At 32.9% G+C, this 21,324-nt stretch overlaps 1 protein-coding gene across 1 annotated transcript in view; it reads right to left on the reverse strand.

The window, feature by feature from the left end:
• The window catches only part of LOC129954134 (dorsal-ventral patterning protein tolloid), a 210,977-nt gene extending 204,010 nt beyond the window's left edge, over positions 1-6,967 (reverse strand). Inside the window, exon 1 of the mRNA XM_056067834.1 lies at positions 6,318-6,967. The gene's annotated coding sequence lies outside the window, so the exon portion shown is untranslated. The remainder of the gene's footprint in view (positions 1-6,317) is intronic.
• Positions 6,968-21,324: the final 14,357 nt, after the last annotated feature.

Below are 21,324 nucleotides of genomic sequence, written 5' to 3' on the forward strand. Positions count from 1 at the left end.
CAATTCAAACTAATGTTATCTTATAGAAAACATTGTTTTCAACATTAAGCAAATACACAAAATTGTTAAAAATTGATATCTGATTTTTGAAATCTCGTGAATAAAGGAAGGTATTGGCATTTGCATTTTCTTAAAAAAAAAAACAATCTGTAATTGTTTGTAAAAGAAATAAAAACTTTCAAGAAATTCTACTAAGATTGGTAAAAGTTGGTTTTCGACTAAAAATCTCCTTAGCAAAAATACATTTTGAAATGAAACGATTTCATCATACGCAAAATATTGTTTTTAATTTTAAGTTGATATTTTAGAATAATTCAACTGATAACTTATTTATCAAAACACGAAAAGCTACAAACCTTTTATGCAAGACTAATCGACAGAACTGGATGGGAAGTTATCAGTGTGGGTCGCATCCCAGCCTCTTTTTAATTTTGTAATTCCCTGAATACTTAATTTTTGTTTGCATTCCTACTTGTCAGTTTGGCTTACAATAATTAACTGTAACGTCAATTTCTTCATTCCAATTCAATGATGAAAATAAATGATGACTTGCGCCTATAATCTTTATAATGGTCCAGCTATCATTGGTTTTCATCATTGAAAACAATAATTGTAATTTTTTGACAGGTTGCTTATATCTTTCATTGAAAATTTTTGTCATTGGTTAACTATTTCCTGATTGGAATCATTGTTTATCATTGAAAACGAAATGTGAAGTCAACAATAAGCTGTTCATTGAAAATGATTTCATCATTGAAAAAAAAATTATCTGAGAGAAAAGTTCTGGGTTAAATAATGTATTTTTTTTTAGAAATAACTTCTTTTTTATTGTATTGTATCCAGAGATGGCAGAGTAGATTACGTCAGGTAATCTACTCGGTAAACTACGTGTAGTTAATTGGATAAACTACACGTTTGATTTGTTTCATTTACTACCCTACATTTCAAAAAGAATTTAAAAAAACAAGTGAATAAGTAACGACTAACGAGTGAAAAACACTGAACTATATATAAGATCCAAATATGCGTTAATGCGTTAATGAACTAAATCAAGTAATTCGAAGTTTTATAAAAGAAAAATGCAAATTTAATAATCATCTGTTTTATTTTTGTATTTCATTTTAAGAGTATAGTGTATATGATATCTATTAATTTTTTGTAATGTTCTTGGCTAAGCCTGTTCCGAACTTTCGAAAGTAAGTTTTTCACACTTTCAAAGTTATCTTTTTGATGCGATTTGTCAATTTGGTGGTTGAATGGACATTTCAAACTACATTTTGAAGTCTACCGCTACGTCTGCTACATTTAACTACGTTAACTACATTTAACTACTTTAACTACCTCATTTATGTAGTAGACGTAACAAATGTAGTAAATCAAGAAAAATCGCATTTCTGCCATCTCTGATTGTATCAGCTTCATTTTGACTCCCAATATTAAAAATTTGACTCTCTTATTCAGTTATAGCTATCATTGAAATCGATCCGGAAAAATGTTTGAATCGATATTTGACGGTGGTTCCCTTTGATTAGAAATGAAAATTGTATACTGGTCGATCGGAAACCACACACAAAATTAATTTTGAGAAAAAAAGTGTAATCGCGCATTTATTTTTCTCTAAAAATGTATTTTCCAATTTTTGGGACGCAAAATAATTTTCCTGAACAACTGATATTTTTATGTTCAAACGTGTGAAACGAATGCTTCCACTGACTTGTGTTCCAATTTCACACAATTCCAATGAAAGATTTGGGTCAGTACAAATTTGTCAATGATATTCAATCAAGATTTTTTTCAATGACAGAAATGTTTAATGATAGCTATAAACGAACTGCCAAAAAATTTCAATGTTTGTTTTCAATGATGAAAACCAATGAAAGCTATAACTGGCGCCTAAATCTTTAAATAAAATGTTTAATGATAGCTACTCCTAATGACAAATTCACGAAGTGGGTTAATTTTTTTTCCGGAAATTTCAAAGGATTGTTATTAAAATCAGTCCGGAAAATTGTTAGATTTTTTTTTTTGGAGAAAACATTAAGCTGCGTTATTTTTTGCTAAAATGTATTGTTCTTTTTTCCAGGCGTCATTTGATTTTCCTGAACAGCTGATTCTACTGTCAGAAAGAAACAAATCGTTGCAATGAGTTTTGTTTCGTTTTTACTCAATTCTATTTACAGATTTCTGACCAAAAAAAATGTCCAGTGGAGTAAAATCAGGTCATTTTTTAATGGACATTTTCAAAGATCGCTACAAACAACCACTCAAAAAAAATCCAATAATTGGTTTCAATGATGGAAACCAATGATAGCTTCTAGTCAAATATTTATGTGTGTTCAGGCTCGGACAAAACTATTAACATTAACAGCAAAAAAGGCTTGAAGTTGTCCTCTTGATTTCGATCAGATTAAGGAATTTAAAAAAGTAAAAGTAAAATTAGCAAACCGTGAGATTTATTGAAAAAGTTTAAAATATTCAAAATAACTTCTAATAAGCGCATTAAAAACAGGGTCAAATGTGTTACTTTCCCACCAAGCCCTAAAATTTATTTTAAATCACAACAATTTGATCACCAAAATAATACTCAATAAAAAGCTCATTTGTTACAAAAGGAGATAATTTTGATCTATTTCAGTCGGGAAAAAAAAAATGGTTAAAAAACATCTTATGAAATCAATTTGGAAAAAACGGTACTCAAGAAAACTAAAATTCTTGCAGGATTCCTCAACACAGTGTTAGAAAGTAATGATGGCTCGAGTTGACAGATGAACAAAAACTAATAAAATACCCGGTCTTATAAAGAACCATAGCTTAGTGACTTACAACATTTAAATTTTATGCTGCAACCAAACGGATAATTAAAAAAGCATTTCCTGATTACTCTTGCAGAAACTGACATATGACTATAAGTTAGATAAGAGCACATTTTCTTTATATTGTTAGCAAAACTGAGATATTTTTATGAGGATATTTAAAGGAAAAATGCAAAGAACATTAAGTAATAGAAATTTGAATTTAAGCTCTGTAGCAGTTTATGAACAATACTTTACAAAAAAAAATAATATTTTAAAGATATTGTAAAAGTTTGTATTCTGAATCTTATGGACATACAAAGGAGTCAATTTACTTTCTCATTAAAAAGTGACAATGTTAAATTTTCCAAAAAACAAAATAATTTGTATCTTTTTGAACACTAATTTATAATTCTTAATATTTTGTTATTTCACAGAAAGAAATCTTTAAACTCGTTTTTCTCGGAATAAGATTTTTCGTTTTCTAAAAGCAAATATCTAATCTTGAAATTTTAACTTTGTATACTTCTGAATATATTTATTTTCCGAAGACGAAGGATGTTCTTGACTGTTTGAAGATACGACCATTCAGTCCTTTTTTCATGGTGACATAATTTTGTACCATATTGGCATTGTTAGAAAAATTAGCATTATTAAGGGCTTGCTGTAGTGATTCTTTGGGTCAATATTATCGTCCAAAGTTCAGCAGACATTTAAACACATATAATTTCTAGTATTATTATACGCAAGCCTTAACATTTTTGGTCAATTATTTTTGACAAATTATTGTGATTCCCAAGATTTTGCAAACTGTTTTTCTGCAGATTTAAAAGTAAAAATGAGGCTGGGATGCGACAAACAATTAGAACTTCCCATTTCGTCTGCCGATTTGTCTGGTTTAAATGATTTGCAAGTTTTCGTGTTTTGTTAAAAAAGTTTTTATTTAAATTATTCTAAAAAAAATAAAAATGACCAACAATATTTGCATATAGCTTGATTTCAACATCAATTTTTCTTAAAGAGATTTTTATCAATTCAATTTTTCGCAAAATTTTACCGAATGTTGAAAACAACATTTTTTATGAAATAAATTTAATTTAAAATATAAAATGTTTTTTTAGGGTTTTATTTTTAATAAAAAAAAACAGTCAATTCGATTTTTCCCAAAATTTTAAAAGATGTCAAAAACTGAATCGAGTTGAAATGACCTTGATTCACTCGATTCCAGTCGGGGATCGGTGTCGAGTAAAGATTTGTGAAGAAAAATTTGTGTGGATGAGTTGGTTTTACAGATAATGCGTTATGGTCTGTTTATTTACATGTTTGTGTACAAAAAATAAAGTTTTGTTTTAATCAAATAAATAAAAAAATTGCACATTAAGTAGATAGCATATTCTTATATGTTGGTGAACTATTCAGTTCTTCATTGTTTAACACGAATCAAATTATCTTACTTGCACTTCATAAAAAACATCGACACACCATTTGAATTTTAGAAAGTACTGTCAAACTAAATCATTTTTAGATCTTCTTGTGCTGTGAAAACACCAAAAAGATTTACTTAATCTAAACTGAGATAAACCCATAGTTTAAATATAACATATTCATTTTATTAACAAAACTAAATAATATCAACAGAAACAGATTGATTTTTTCCCCAATCGAAAATACATGATTCCAAATAATGGAGAACTACTCAACGAACTCAGCCATCTATATACAAATGCAATATCAATCGTACTAACATTTGAGAATGAAATCACATAAGATCAATTCGAGACTCGTATAAATGTCAAAAACAAATCCGTAGTAACATTCTACTTTAACCTTTATCGGTAGTAGTTTTTGTTAATCGTGTAAAATCCTACTACACTTTTGATAGATCTTCCAACAAAACACGGGTAATGTCAAAATTTTCAATTTGAGCAATCGGACCGATTACAATAACTTCCCATGGAAAGTTAAAAATCTGGAAGTTTAATTATTCTGCTTAGTTTGAATAGAAATCCTTATGCCACGGTAGAAATACACCAACGAGCTCGAATAACAGGGTAAACCTTACATTTCATTAAAAAGAAATCATAGAAAGAGTTTAATTGTTTATTTAAACTTAAAAAAATACAATATAACTTAAAAATACCCTAGAACACTATCTCGATTGGCATTTATTTTGTTTAAGAACTCAATTCTCGTGAAACCCCAGAAATCTCAAATGATAATTATTTCGTATTTATTTTTCAAACAACAATTTGTAGTTGATATTTAAAAAAGTTGCCTTTTACCATCTATCAACGTTTAACTATAAATCGAAGAACTCACTGTTTGTTTCTAAACTTAAAACCAAATTTCCATTCCATTCTTCTTTAATGTACGTTTACGTATTATTTATTTTTCAAAAATAATCTTTAATATTTTCTAAGTTCAAAAATCGATAAAAACTTAAAACATCCTATTTTGAGAAATGGATAAGTTTGATTTAAATTTAAAACTAAATCTTAAACGGAGTGGGCAAGTTCGAAAAAGGGTACATTATTAAATGTCTATTAATGGTAATTCCATATTTTATACTTTAAAGTCACTTTAAATGATATTTTCTTTAGAATAACTTATTTATTTTCAGCTTCATAATTTAAAAAGCACATCTTAAAACGGCAATCTCATGCGACCCATTCGTGCATTTAGTTTCATTTTCTATATCGCTAGTTAGAAGAAGATTCAACAAATCATTAATTTTATTCCTTCATAGCAAATTCCTCCCCCTCGCACAATAAGTAATCCTATCAAGGCCACAAAATGCCAGAAACGAAGAAAAGAAAATAAATGAAGAAAAAAAAAACACAACCAAAACCATCTCAAGATGAAATTGCTTAAAAAAGGATACAACAAAAAAAAAGGATCTCACATTTCACTATCATCTCCTGGTCAGATGTTTGTATTCTGTGTGCTCTACTGATGCTATATAAAGATGATGGTGCTATATGACTGAGCTGTGAGCTCTAAGCCTGTGCCTGCGTTTCGTCCTCGTGAATATATACTATACACTCACTTTCATATAAAAAAGAAGACGAATAAATATCAATTATTCGTCTTTAATTTTTCACCACATTGGGCGCCAGTTTTGGTCTTATCTCATTACACCAGAAAGGATTCGAAAAGATGACGACCGTCATTCTTCTTCAACGGACAATAATTGCATACGTTGCCTAAAAAAGAATATAAAAAGGATTTCTGTTTCTATATCATTTTATATAAATATAAACGAGACGGAACCGGGTCTGTCGTTATTAATTCCCTTTCTCAGAATCAAAAAAGTGAACCCAACAAAATAAAGAACTGTTTTGAATAACCACGAAAGTTTTTCTTAATGGTTCATGAGAAGGAGGAGGGTGATGGGGAGTAAATGATGGAGAAAACAAGACTTAAAGCCGTATATCCATTCATGAGGCTTTTTCTTAATTCACGAAGCACTTCAATTGCGTTTAAATTATTACCGCTGTCTTCTCTTGTCTTGAAGCTTGTACATACCTTATCCTTAATAAAAGAAAACACCAATTCGCCAAGAATTCAACTGCCACTCAGCCACTTTTGATGTCCTGATGCTGTCCGAAAAGAAACCGACTCCCACTCGATTAGGATACAATCCGATAAAAAGAAGTCCCGCAAAGGATGAGATTAAGCGCGTGTATTTTTAAGGGTGGATGATTTTTCTATCAGCATCCCGAAGAAAAATTAAAACGAATCATGGCAAAACAAACAATTTCTAAGAGGTTTCATTAATTTAAATTTTATTTTTGTTGGGAATTATAATTGCACTGTGACACTCACAGACACCGACAAACGTCACGCACGTCACGTCAAGCTATACGCACCAACGCAAAAGGATATTATTATTTGAAAGTTGCGGCGAAATTAAATTAAACGATATTTTTTTTAAGACACGACTTGAGGTCCTTTTGCCATTGTCGTTTGTTGTCGTAATTGTTGTGCCGTCGTTTGATGGAAGCGAGACGAAAAAAAGCAGTTTGAAGAAGAATAAGCCGAAACCATTTAGAAGAACCAAACGTTCCTTCTTAACACATCACTGTTCAGTAAAATATAAAAAATTAAAAAAGTTAGATAGCAAGCTCTTTTCCGGCGTTATAGTCTACCACGGTTGGTAGCCTGAACTCGACTGAATGATGTATCTGAGAACGAAATTGTATCTGGCACTCTGATGATTGCTGCTGCTACTTCTGCTGGCTGCTGTGGTGCTGTATCTGATGATTCTGCTCCACTGTAGATTCAGAGTGTTGCTGCGGTTCGGCAGTGGTGGTGGCAGTGGCGCGGCGCGGGCGTTGCGTTACGTTAGCAGTTGTTGTTGTAATGGTATTCTAGAAAAACGAAAATGAAAATGAAATTAAACAGCCAAGGTTTGAGTTTGTAGTTGAAAAAAGAGCGAGGAGACGACAGCTCAGAGCTCTAATACTAGATAAAGGTACCTATGTTCTTTATACAGCTTCTGCATGCATCAATGCTACAATATTCGAAAAGATTCTATATCGGGGAGGCATCATCATGGTCTGTCTGCTGCTGCTACTGCTGCTGCAGCTTCCCAATCTCGGTATCCTCGCTAGCAACACACGATGGATCCAGATCCAGACAACCCCCACTTGGAACAGGAAGGAGAATGATGCAGAACAAGTGAATATATTTGCAAGTGTTAGGCATTAGGCAGGAGCAAGAGTATGTCTGTTGTTGTCAGTGGCAGAAGTTGATTTGCTTTTGCTTTTGCTGTGCAGCAGCAGCGGTTGCAGCATTGTAACACGATGCTAGAAAGATGCATTTGTAAAAAGATACAGAAATACATTATTTATAACGGATGATACCTAGCTACGTGTTGATATTCTTGAGGTGGTTATTTTTAGTATCGAAGATTCTTTTTTTATATTTAAATAGATAAGGGTTTCCGCGTTTAAAGCGGCAAGAATAAGTAATACTGTTTGCGTTTTTACGCACCGGCGATAATTATGACAGGTACGTGCGTATTTTTTTGAATCGATATCTCTAATTACGCAAAATTAAAGAAACTTGTAAATGATGAAATTCCAAAGTAATATATTTTTTTTTTACAAAATGGGTTTCTTTTGGTATTAAAAGGATTGGAGAATAAAGGATGGTTAAGTTTTAAGGACTGATGTTGGATGCGAACTTCACCTAATCGTCAAGTTTTTCTCTGTATTTAATTTGACAATTTTCAGTTTTATACTAATTCAATTTGAACCATAGAAAGATAAATAATTCAGCAACGCGTTAATTATTCATGGTTATTATGAAAAAAATCGTTCAAATCAAAATGCATATCCTGCGCTTCTTGATTTTCCCGTCAATTTAACCGTCCATCGGAAATATCGAGCAAATAATGGGCAAGTCGAGTCTGTAGGAAATTTGAAAACACACACCTGAGCATAGTCGTTCTGCATAACGTATTGCTGCTGTTCACGCTGGTGTGCGTGAAGAGCCGATCACCACAACATCAACTCGTCACGCTTTTTGTTGATGTACATTATGCATTAAGACTTACATTTACACCCTAACAAGGTACAATTGACTCAAGAACCAACACTTCTTGACCATTTTAAGCGCATCATCAAAGCGATGTCAATTGGCCGCCAAGATTATGTGTTGGAAAAAGTGGAGAGCTTTCAATACCTTGGAAGTATCGTCCCCATCGAAGGCGGAAGTGAACAAGACGTCATATGCCGCATCGGCAAAGCAAAAACGGCGTACGGTATGCTGTCGATACCGTGATAGCCTATGCGGACGACGTTGCTATAGCAGTTTCAGGAAAGCATCTTAATATCCTAAAAGAACTCTTACAAAATGCCTTGGACAGACTAATACTCTGGGCTGATCGGTGTGGACTGGGTGTTAACCCACACAAAACCGGTCTGGTCTTATTTTCGAGGAGATACAAAATTCCATTTGTCAACGCTCCCTACATTAAAGGAATCCAATTAAAATTTTTAGACGAGGCTAAATACCTAGATCTTGTCTTAGACAAAAAACTAAATTAGAAACACAACGTACAGAAAAGAGTCAAAAAAGCTACTGTAGCTCTCTTTTCTTGCAAAAAAGCTATTGGTAATAAATGGGGTTTACAACCCAGAATCACGCATGGGCTATACACATCGGTAATCAGACCGATTTTAACGTACGGTGTGGCAGTATGGTGGACTGCTATAGAGAAAGGTATAAACAGGGATAAGTTGAATAAAGCCCAACGTTCAGCCTGCCTATGTATAAGCGGATCGCTTAGCACGACCCCTTCTGCGGCACTGGACACCTTGCTCTACATAACACCTCTTGACATATTTAGTAAACAAATAGCTGCAAGCTCTGTTATTCGCCTCAATGCTTCTTCGCAGTGGACTTACAACAACATTGGCCACTCCGTAATTCTAAGGTATTTAGAATCAATTCCAAAGCACACAGACTACACCATCCCCCAACTACAATTCGACAGAAATTTCCAGATTTCTATACCTACCAGATCTTTTTGGGAGGATAGGACATTTTTGGAGGATGAGTCAATCCACTTTTACACAGATGGCTCAAAAACCAAAGAAGGGGTTGGTGGAGGTGTGTACTCTGAACGACTGAAATTAAGTCTCTCATTTCGCCTTCCCAATCAGTGTAGCGTGTTCCAGGTGGAACTTTTGGCGATTAAGGAAGTCTTGTCTTGGCTCAAAGAAAACGTGATATCAACATCTGATATCCGTTTTTTCTCTGACAGCCAGGTCATTATCAAATCTCTGGACTCTGTCTCTACAAACTCTATAACAGTCCATAACTGTCGATCATCTCTAATGGAGATGGCGCTACAGTTTAACATTCAATTCTTCTGGGTGCCGGGCCATAGAGACATTCCACGTAACTGTAAGGCAGATGAACTCGCCAGGAACGGTACAGTACAGCCCATCCTACCACGTTTGGCAAGTACTGGCATACCAATCGCTACTTGTAAACGTTGCTAATGCAAGACGATGCGAGGAGGGCAGGCACCAGGTGGAACAACATCACCAAGTGTCAAGCCACAAAAAACATCTGGCCAACACTGGATTTAAAACGTTCAAGGTGCTTGTTCTCTCTAAGTAGATCGCATATAAGCTCGATAATAGGTGTCATAACCGGACACTGTCTAATAGGAAAGCACGCCACGAGACTAGGCGTATTCTCAAATGACTTTTGCAGAAGCTGTATGGACGAGGAAGAGGAAGAAACGGTTCTTCATCTTCTCTGCACATGCCCTGCTCTAGCTCGAAAACGCAAGAATTACCTAGGAGAATTCTTCTTTAACGATCTAAAACATATCGGTATAATCTGCTTCTCACGTTTCGTAAGGGACTCAAGCTGGTTCCATTAAGCTTAGGAGGAAGCCTCAAGATTCATGTGGTATCACAATGGGCTATTAAACTGACCTAAGTGTGTCCGTTTCCATCTTGAACAGTCACTATAACCTAACCTAACCATGCTGTCGGAAATTTGGAAGAATATCTCTATCAGCTAGGAAGGGAAGACATCAGACGCAGTTCACACATCTCAATATGCACAAGGGGACATGGAAATCTCCTGATCAATCAACCGTCAACCAGATTGACCACATTGTGATCGACGCACGACACTTCTCCAGTTTACAGGATATCCGAAAATTTCGAGGGGCAAAGATTGACTCGGACCACTACCTCGTTATAGCCAAGGTATTGCTATGGATATCCCGATCCAAGCCAAAACAAGGAAGTACTGTAAGAAGATTCCACGTTAGACGGCTACAATCGCAAGAGACTGCCATGTCCTTTTCCGATCGAGTCTCTAATAACCTTTTAAGGAGTCCTATGTTACCTGCATTAATCATTGAAAACCAGTGGCAACATTACCTTGCAGCTATCAAAGATGCCGCCTCTGAAGTGCTAGGTTTCACACGGGCACCACAGCGAAACCCATGGTTTGACGACGAATGCCGGCAAGCGCACGCAAAGAAATAAAATAAAATAAAATAAAATAAAATACAAAACGGCGATGGACAGGAGGACCAGAGCTGCTCGCGAGCTCTACGAGCAGAAGAAAAGAGGAGAGGAACACCGGCTTCTTAGATGGAAAAAAAGAGAGCATGAGAAGTGCGCGATCGAGCAGATAGAGGGATGTTACAACAGGAATGAGGCTCGTAAATTTTACCAAAAAATAAAAAAAACTCCCAAGGGTACAAGCCACGAACCGAAGCCTGTAAGGACGATAAGGGGAACATCGTAGTGGAACCGCAGTCTATGTTAAGAAAATGGAAAGAACACTTTCCCAAATTATATAAAGGCGATGACGAACCGAATTCTGCTGTAAGGGAGATAGAACCACTCAACCTCGGCGACGCAGTTCAACAATTCTGTCTACCTTACCTTGACGAAGTGAAGATAGCTATATCTAAACTTCAGTCGAACAAAGCTGCTGGAGCGGACGGCATCGCTGCCGAACTATTCAAACAGCATGCGATGACATGGTAGGAAGTATGCACAAACTTATATGCAAAATATGGTAGGAAGAAAGCATGCCCGATGAGTGGAATCTCAGCATAGTCTGCCCGATACATAAGAAAGGATTGCGCCAACTAAAGAGGCATCAGTCTCCTTACCATTCCATATAAGATCTTCTCCGCCGTATTATGTGAACGCCTGAAGCCGTCCGTCAACAACCTGATTGGTCCTTATCAGTGTGGCTTAAGATCAGGAAAGTCCAGTATCGACCAAATATTCACACTACAGCACATCTTGGAAAAAACTCAGGAACTTTAAATCGATACCCACCAGCAATGTCTAGTTTTGGAATCCCTTTCGTCCGTTTTTGCAGAATGACGATGAAGAATGCACGCTACTCTATTAAGGTTGAAAAAGATCTTACCAATGCATTTGATGTCAAAAAAGGTTTTAGACACTTTCATGCGACTTCTTCAATATCGTTCTGGAAAGAATTGTGCAAAACTCAACTGTCAACACTAGAGGCACAATCTTCCAAAGGTCCATCCAATTACTCGGATACGCGGATGATATTGACATGATCGGAAGATCAAAGCGTGATGTCAATAGAGCGTTTTTGAGCATTGTGACGGAAACGAAGAAGATGGGTTTAGTGGTCAATGAAAGCAAGACCAAGTATATACTTTCATCAAAAATGGACATTGGACAAAACGTCACCATGGACAGCTATACCTTGAGGTAGTTAAGGACTTTGTCTACCTAGGCACCACTATTAATACAGACAAAAACACCAGCGCTGAAATCAAACGAAGAATAACTCTTGCAAATTGCTGCTTCTTTGGAGTTAAAAATCAATTGAGAAGTAATTCGTCTCTCGAGCCCGGAAGGTCTTCGAACCCAATGGTAGCATGTTGGCTGAGGCCTAGGTCCGCGCCGGACTGTAGCGCACCTTAAGTAAGAAAGTAAGTAACTCTATCAGCTATAGAACAAAGCTACGACTGTTTCGCACAAATGTCGAATTTCTGCTTCTTTTGGGTGCGGCACTTGGAAGGTTACTTCAGCCATTAAAAGAAACATCCTAAGGATTTTCTAGTTAAACCGTATATCAAATGAGGTGCTTCATAGAAGGACAGGTCAGGAACCTATTGACTCTATACCACGGAGGTATCTCTTAACAATAAAATTGTATGATTTTTCTTGAGCAGTTTCTCTAAACTCTTATTTCTTCGTATAAAATTTTGAAATATTTTGAATTAAACGCTTCTGTGTTTTTAAAAAAAGTCGTTTTAAAGTTGATTTTAAGTGCTGATTTTAAATCGAAACTAAGATTTTAACTATCTGCTAAAATTTTAAAAATATCCATTTTCAATATTCTTTTTCAAACTTTGCAATATTTTCAAAAACTTGATGTTGTTACCTTGTTTAGAGGAGAGATTCGTTATAAAAACAAAAATTACCATCAAAAAGTTTTATAACTTATACTTATTTCTTCAAAGTATTTTTTGGAAGTTTGACTATGTTTTCAAATATAATTACAACTGTAAAATACAAAATCGATCCTAAAGCATTCTTCAAAACTTTAAACTTCTTTAAAAACCATGCGTAAAATTAACATGATTCTATTTTTGTTTTTAATGAAATGTGAAATGAAATCAACTGTTTTAAAATATTTAATTATTTACATTAATGATATGATTACTTGGAAGCAATTGAAAATTTTATAACCGTAAAGGATTTTCCAAGTAATTAAGTATTCCGTAATTTGCGGAAAATCCAATAATCCTTCTTGTTTACTGTCGTTTGTGTTCATATACGTCTACCTGTTAAGTAAATGGTTGGTAAGACGTCTGCGATAAAATATGAGATATTATTATATTTTATAAAGGAATTAATAAAAATATCAGGAATTTCGGTTTGAAGTTTAATTTTCAGAAGTAAGCAAGTTAATGTATTACTTTTTTTTCTGTTGCGTATTTTTATAATAATGATAACAAGCAAAAGATGAAAATTCCCTGCGTATACAAGTATCAGTATTGTTTATATACATATATAGCTATTTTCAAAGTTTTGGAAATTAAAAATACAAATTTAGACATTTTCGTGATCTATTTACGTTTTAAATTAAAAAAAAGGTTTAATTTCAATAAACCATTTAGGCAGCTGTCACTTTTGAAGATGACATCTTTTGACAGTAGAAAAGTAAGGTCTGAAACTGTTAAAATTGTTAAAATTCTTAAAAATTCTAAAAAAATCACAAGCACTAAAGTCGTTATTAGTACCCTTTATATGTTTATATTTAAACACAATGCGAGCGTTAGGAAAAAAAGGAAGGATTTAAAAGGAGATACCGGTGCACATTGGTCTTAAAGTTTTGAACATCAAAATGGGAGGGAAAAACGGAGTTGGCCAAAGCATTCCACATTCTCGATGTGCAATTTAAGAAAGAATCTCTATACTTGACAGTACGATCGAAATTGAGCTTCTAGAAGTGCGAGTATTACGACTGAATTGTTTAAGGGGTGGAATGCAACTATCTAATTCGACAGAACATTTTTTGATAAAATATCTATAAAACAACGAAAGGCATGATACATTGGTTTTGATGGTCTTAAAATCTCACGCTTACAAGGTTGGAATCATCCCTTAATTGTGGACACAAGTATATAGGTATTCCTTTAAAACGGAAAGTTTTCAAAGCCACGAATGGGGCAAAATTTAATCGTTAAGATTTATAAAATAAGCATAAAACATTGCGACGGTGTTCTAGCGATGTAAATGTGTCGATTATTATTATTCTGTCGCCTATCATTTTTAAAGCCCTTTTTTGAATTCTATGCAAGAGATTTAAATTTGTTTTGGGGACAACTGCCCTGATATGCGAATTATATCCAAGCTTTGAACGGATAAAAGCTTTGTATATTATAGCCAGATCAGGGGTGAAAAATTTCTTGCATCGTCGGAGAAATCCTAAGCACCTGGCAGCGTTGAGTTTTCTAAGCATTAAATTCTACACGGTTTTTGATTCCCCATTGCACAATGCTGTCAAGATCAGAATTTAATGAGCCTATCATACGCTGCCGTTGAAGTTCCATATCCGAAGGACAAGGATGTGAATCTAGAAACGAATATGAAAAACTGAGGGTACTGTCGTCGGCGAAACAGTTTAATGGATTAGAAGATAGACAAGAGATTATTTATGAATAAAAGGAAGAGAGTCGGAGACAAAAGGTAGCCCTGGGGGACACCAACGTTTATTTTATCAATTTCAGACTTGAAACCATCTAATACAACATCTATTGAACGGTTAGAAAGGTAATTTTTAATCCGACGTAGAAGAAATTCATCAATACCAAAAGCACGCATTTTCGATAAGAGAGCTTGGTGCCAAACTCTATCAAAATTTTTTGAAATATCAAGTGCAATAATCTTACTTTCTCCAAAACGATGTAAAGATTTGTTCCACTGTTCGGTGAGATAAACCATGAGATCACCAGTGGACCTATTTCTATGAAAGCCATAGTGTCGGTCATTAAGAAGCTTCCGTTCTTCAAGATATTTCTTAAGGTGAAAATTAATCAGCGTTTCCATGACCTTGGAAAGAAGGGACGTAAGTGCAATTCGATGATAGTTTGAGGGGGAGGATGATTCGCCTTTTTTAGGGACAGGCTGGACAAATGCAGTTTTCCATCCATTTGGGAAGAGACCTGTAGAATAGGCCAGATGGAAAAGCTTAGGCAGTGGTTTTGACAGCGTTGAAGAACACCTCTTCAGAACAATAGGGGGAATACTATTTGGGCCAACGGATTTGTGTATATCAAGGTCTCTAAGTACTCTTGCGTTTGCACGAGTGCGAAAGAAGATTTATCTCAAGAACAGGAGAACTCATGACACTTTCCGATAGCGTCGAATTAACAGCAAACTGTGCTGCAAGCAAATTGGCTTTATCAATCGAGCTTACATAGGGAAATTTGTACTACCTTTGGGACATTGTAGTATTTTTTGCTTTAATTTCTAATCATGTAAAAATTTGGTTCGTCGAATATGACCATTACAGGTCTTGAAATTATTCCGGCTGTCCTCAGTAGGGTTGGCTTTATAACAACGGAAACATACATCTCTGAACCTAATTACCTCTTTACAGCTCGAATCAAACCATGAGTTCTCTTTGGGTTTGATAGATTTCACCCTATTTAGGATAAAATTTCTCATTCCACAAAGAATTAAATTTGTTACCATCTCTGCGCTGGAATCCACGTCACTATCGATGAATCATAGTGACCAGTTAAAGTTCCTGAAGAATTCATTGAGACCTTCCCAGTTGGCTTTCCCATATTGCCAAACGGTTTTCATAGGAGTTTTTTCTTTAACTGGGTTTTTTCGACATGATTGATCATTGATTATTGATCACCAAAATCTTGTGATTTAACACTTTAAGGCTTTTTTCTTTGCGACAACTTGGAAGAATAGGTCTGTACAAATGCTCCGCAATTTCTGCAACACTTCAATAATGGAAATCTTGAAGTTATAGAGAATGCAACCTCAAATATGCAAATTGGTCATGGAAAAGTTATTGAAAAGGATATAATGTTGCAATCGTAACCCTATAACAAAGTAAACGATATTGTTTTCCATTTATTAAACATCCTTTCATTTCTCTTTAAAATTCTTGTTTATTCTTTAATATTTTAATGAAACCTTTAATTGGGAAACTGTGTATTATGTGATCTTTGAGGACTTCATACATTTAAAATAAATGACTATAATTGTCAATATTTATCAATCCTTAAGTTAAGTTAAGTTAAATTAAAAAGCTCATTCAAGATGTTTACTTATGTTGTTTTTGTTAAACTGACTTCTGCAGCTTTCTTTCCCTTAAACTCTTTTTTTTTAAGTTTGAATTACCAACGCTTTAACTTTATATTTCAAGAATTCTTAACTTTAAATATTTTTAAATAATTTAATTCAGGCTCCAATATTAAACGAGTATTGCATTACTCAGAAAATTGTTCATTTCAATCAAGTGGACATTATACTAAAAGAAACTGTTTGGTATCAATTTGCTACGCAAAACAACAATGAAACGTTTATTCATAAAATATTAAATATACTAATAGAATTATAAGATAAAAATAAGTTTATTTATGGTCTTATTCATACTGTCATTCGATTTGAATACAAATCAAGTAAAGTTCTTAACTTCTTAAACTGGCGCCCGGGAGATGAATATTAATCCATAAATAAGTAAATAATTGATTTGCATGATTTCAATTCAAATTTACTTTTTTTTCGCTATTCGACGGTGGTTATCTAAGTTTCTTAATTCTTTCTCTGATAAAAACAAAAGAGAATAAGATTCCCTTTCAGCTGTTGTGCACTCGTTCGTATTCGAACCACACGTTCCACACATAAACTTAAAAATAAATATTATATAAAAATAAACTATATTACCTCTTCTGTTGAATATCCTTTAACTTTACAGCAATAAAAACATAAACAGAGAACCACTTCACCATACTCTCTGAATCATTTTTCTGCGCAGGATTCAAAATTCAAAGTAACTCTCTCACTCTCAAGTCTCAACCTTTGCAGCCGTATATGACTCTTGGAACACAGAGGAAAGTGGCTGATTGGATGGATGCTCTTCAAACAGTACCACTTTATACAACAATATAGTTGATAACAGTGTCATCAAAGTGATAAAACAAATTACAGGCTAGACAAAAGGGCATGTATATAACACACAACAATGCACTGCACATATAGGAAGACATGCTATAGGTGAAATAAAAAAAAACAGGGTTACCACCAGAGTTCTTTAAAATTTTATGTTTTTTTTGATGATATTTTATATTTTATAATCCTATTATATTTCGATGCATGTGAAGATGTACAAGTTCATATTTTTATAAACTAAATAATCTGCAATATCTTTATTTATTTAAATTAGTTAAAAACAAGCTTTTAAAAGTACGTTTACATTTTACATACACAAGTAACTGTTTACATACACAAGTAACTGATAAATTTAAAATTAAAAAAGAGGCTGGTATGCGACCCACACTAATAACTTCCCATCCCGTCTGTCGATTTGTCTTGCTTAAAAGTTTGTCTATATGTACTAGTATCAATTTTACCAAATTTGCGTACTATTTTTTATAGATTTTATTTTTTATAAAAAAACCCACTGTTGGATTTTTATATAAAAATTACTGAATATCAAAAACAATATTTTCTGTGAAATAAAATAAGTTTGAAGCCAATATTTTTAAGTTTTGAAAAGCTATTTGAGTCGAAAGTAAATTTTTACCAAGTTTTAGTATTGTTTTTTTTTTAGAGTTTTATTTTTTGTAAAAAACTGTCAATTCGATTTTCTTAAAAATTCTATCGAAAGTTGAAAACAATATATATAAGATAAAATTAGTTTGAGGCCAATATTTTATAGATTTGAAAAGATATTTGAGTCGAAAATCAATTTTTACCAACTTTTATAAATTTTTTTTTAAGGTTTTTATTTTTTGTAAAAAACTGTCAATTCGATTTTTCTCAACATCTTTTAGAATGCTTAAAACAACATTTCTTATAAGATAAAATAAGTTTGAAGTCTAACTTTTAAGTTTTTGAAAAGATATTTGAATCCATATTCAATTTTTACCAACTTTTGTTAATTTTTGTTCGGTTTTTAATTTTTTATAAAAAAAACTGTCAATTCGATTTTGTTCAAAATTTTACTGAATGTTGACAACAATATTTTTTGAAAGATAAAAGTAAATTAAAGCCAATATCTCAAAGTTTTGAAAAGATATTTGAGTCGAAAATCAATTTTAACCAACTTTTGTTAATTTTTTTTTAGGTTTTTTTTGTACAAAAACTGTCAATTCGATTTTTTTCAAAATTTTATTGAATGTTGAAAACAATATTTCTTATAAGATAAAATTAGTTTGAAGCAAATACATACAATTTTTGAAAATATGTTTGAGTCGAAAATCAATTTTTACCAACTTTAATACATTTTGTTTAGGTTTTTATTTTTTGTACAAAAACTGTCAATACGATTTTTCTCAAACTTTGTCCTAGTGTTGAAAACAATATTTCTTATAAGTAAAAATTAATAAGAAGCTATTATCTCAAATTTTTGAAAATATATTTGAGTCAAAAATCATTTTTTACCAACTTTTGTTAATTTTTTCCGGTTTTTAATTTTTTGTAAAAAAAAAACTGTTAATTCGATTTCTTTCAATATTTAACTGAATCTTGATAACAATATTTTTTGAAAGATAAAAGTAAATTAAAGCCAATATCTCAACGTTTTGAAAATATATTTGAGTCGAAAATCAATTTTTACCAACTTTTATTAAATTTTGTTTAGGTTTTTATTTTTTGTAAAAAAACTGTCAATTCAATTTTTCTCAAAATTTTATCAGATGTCAAAAATATTATTCCTCGTTGCACAAAATTATTTTGGAGATGAAATCATATTTTAGTCGGAAAAATTTTGAGGTGACAAATTTTTTTCAGTTTTTTTGAAAGAAAAACCGTTAGATGGATATTTTTCAAAAAATATCTGTGGCAGTATGACAGAGTAGCTTATGTTAAAAAAAGTTGTTTTGAGAAATTTACATTTTTGTCTAAAAGTTGTATTTATGGTGGTTATTGTTCTTTGTAAAGTCAAATCATTAAATACATCATGATTTATGTTATTTTTGATAAAAAATATTGAGCGCAAAGTAGAAAAAATTGTGTTTTTAAACTTTGGTTCTTCTGTAAAAAACAATTTTCAAATAATGCTTGTCTTAAGTAACATAAGCTTCTCTGTCAGATTTACACAAATAAATAAAAGAACCTTAAGTTGACTTAAAATTTTATGTCGGATTCCAGTTTTTTAAATAAATAGACATAGTGTATTTTCTGATAATTTTTATATTTGATTATTATTAATATTTTAATGGTTATTTAAAACAATGAAAGGAACATAAACCGTACAAAATTCATTTAAAGCTTAGAGTTAAAGTTTTTATTTAAGTAACTAATATTAATGGTTTAAAAAAAGCAATAATAGAAACTAAATGGTACGAAATTCATTTATTCAACTTAAATTAAACATAAAAAATATCAGCATTTTTGATAAATTTTAGTTCTCATCTTCACCTTCGGGTAAATCTGGATGATAGTCTTCCTTTTGATATGTGTTTAGGTTGTTATAAAAAGGATGGTAAATATTGTCTATCAATTTCAGAATATCCAAAAAATCATTCTTTTTCTTTTCGTTTACTTCCAGAAGGGAAGCATAGCATTTCTGCAAATCTGTAATTTTGATCGACTGAAAACCAAGGCGTCTGATATTAAGCACTCTAAACTCTTCGGCTTCGTTGAGTGAAGTTTTAAAATAAACCATACCAAAATCCTTCGTGAACCTCATCCATTTTACATTCTGCCAACAAAATTTCTGCCCGTCACTGTCCACCTTGCGCCACATAAACTTTTCTTTGGAAATTCCCGAGAAACTAAAAATATCATCTTGGGTTGTTTTCTTTACATCAAATTTGTGTTTCACGCCCACTGTCCTTACAAACTGATACCAATCACGGGGATGGTGTATTTTGACAGTTGTTAATTTTTTCTTTTTTTCGATAAAGGCATGATTAACGTCGCACTCCATGTGCGTATGGCCAGGAAGAAGAAATTTGTGATCAATTGTTTCCACATTGTTTTCGAGTTTTAAGAAAGTCGCAAACATTGAAGCAATATATATGAATTTTTATTTTGTCCTGGACAACAATCGCTATATAGGATAACATGTCTAGTCTCAGATGGAAGGTTTTGAAGGTGGTTAAACACACATGAGGCGATCTCATTTCCACCACGATTTCCTATCGCTTCATGCCACATATAACTTATTGGCTGTCCCGTCTTACAGTCATGGACTGTTAGATTATGTGTCCATAATGGTCGTTTATAAAAAGAAACCGAAGATCTTAAAAACGGTGTTGGAAGGCACTGTTGTAAATCAAATGTAAGAACTTTTATAAACGTAGAGTTATCAGCTTTTAATTTAGCTTAAAAACGCTAAACTGACATTACGCTTTGATCTTCCAATTTTGTCAATATCATCTGCGTTTCCCAGTAATTGGATGGACCTTTGGAAGATTGTGCCTCTAGTGTTGACGGTTGATGCATCGGTAAGATCTTTTCCGACCTTGATAGAGCAGCGTGCATTCTCCATTGTCATTCTGCACAAACGGATAAGTTTGACAGGGATGCCAAAACTAGACATTGCTCGGTAGAGCTCTTCCCTATAGATCCTGTCATACGCGGCTTTAAAATCGATAAAGAGATGGTGGGTATCGATTTGAAGTTCCTGGGTTTTTTCCAAGATCTGCCGTATTGTGAATATTTTCCTGGTCTGAAGCCACACTATCATGTTGTTGGCGAATGGCTTCAGACGTTCACATAATACGGCAAAAAAATGCAGCTAATATTGATAAAAAATGGTTTTCGACTATCGGGATATTAAAATCGAAATAATATTGTTCCTAACTTTTAGTTATTTTTGAAGAAAAAGAAAAAGAATTGACAACTTTTTTGTTACAAAACACAAAAAAACAACAAAAAATTTACAAGAAATGGTTTTTCACACAAAATATTGTTATTAAGTTTTAATAGTAAACAAAAACACCCATACAATTTTTTTGAAAGCCCTTTTTGCATCTTTCGCTGTTATTAACGTTTTTGAAGTCAATTACAAACTTTTTTTGAAGTCAATATCTCCTCTGGTTTCAATTTCATTCTAACCCCTTCTTAAGGGAAAAATTGTTTTATTTTATTGTTTTAAAACAGTCCTCATATTTCATTTAATATACATAATTATATTGTTATTGTTATTTATTTTGAAAATAGGACCATTTTTCCAATTGGCAATTACTCATAGTTGGGATACTCAGTAAATGATAGCAAACAATTGTATTTCACAGATATCGTCATTTTAACGAATAAAAAACAAAAGGATAACCTCATTTGTTATTTTTAACATTTAC

This window comes from Eupeodes corollae, chromosome 1, assembly GCF_945859685.1.
Source record: "Eupeodes corollae chromosome 1, idEupCoro1.1, whole genome shotgun sequence".
Classification (NCBI taxonomy): Eukaryota; Metazoa; Arthropoda; class Insecta; order Diptera; family Syrphidae; genus Eupeodes; species Eupeodes corollae.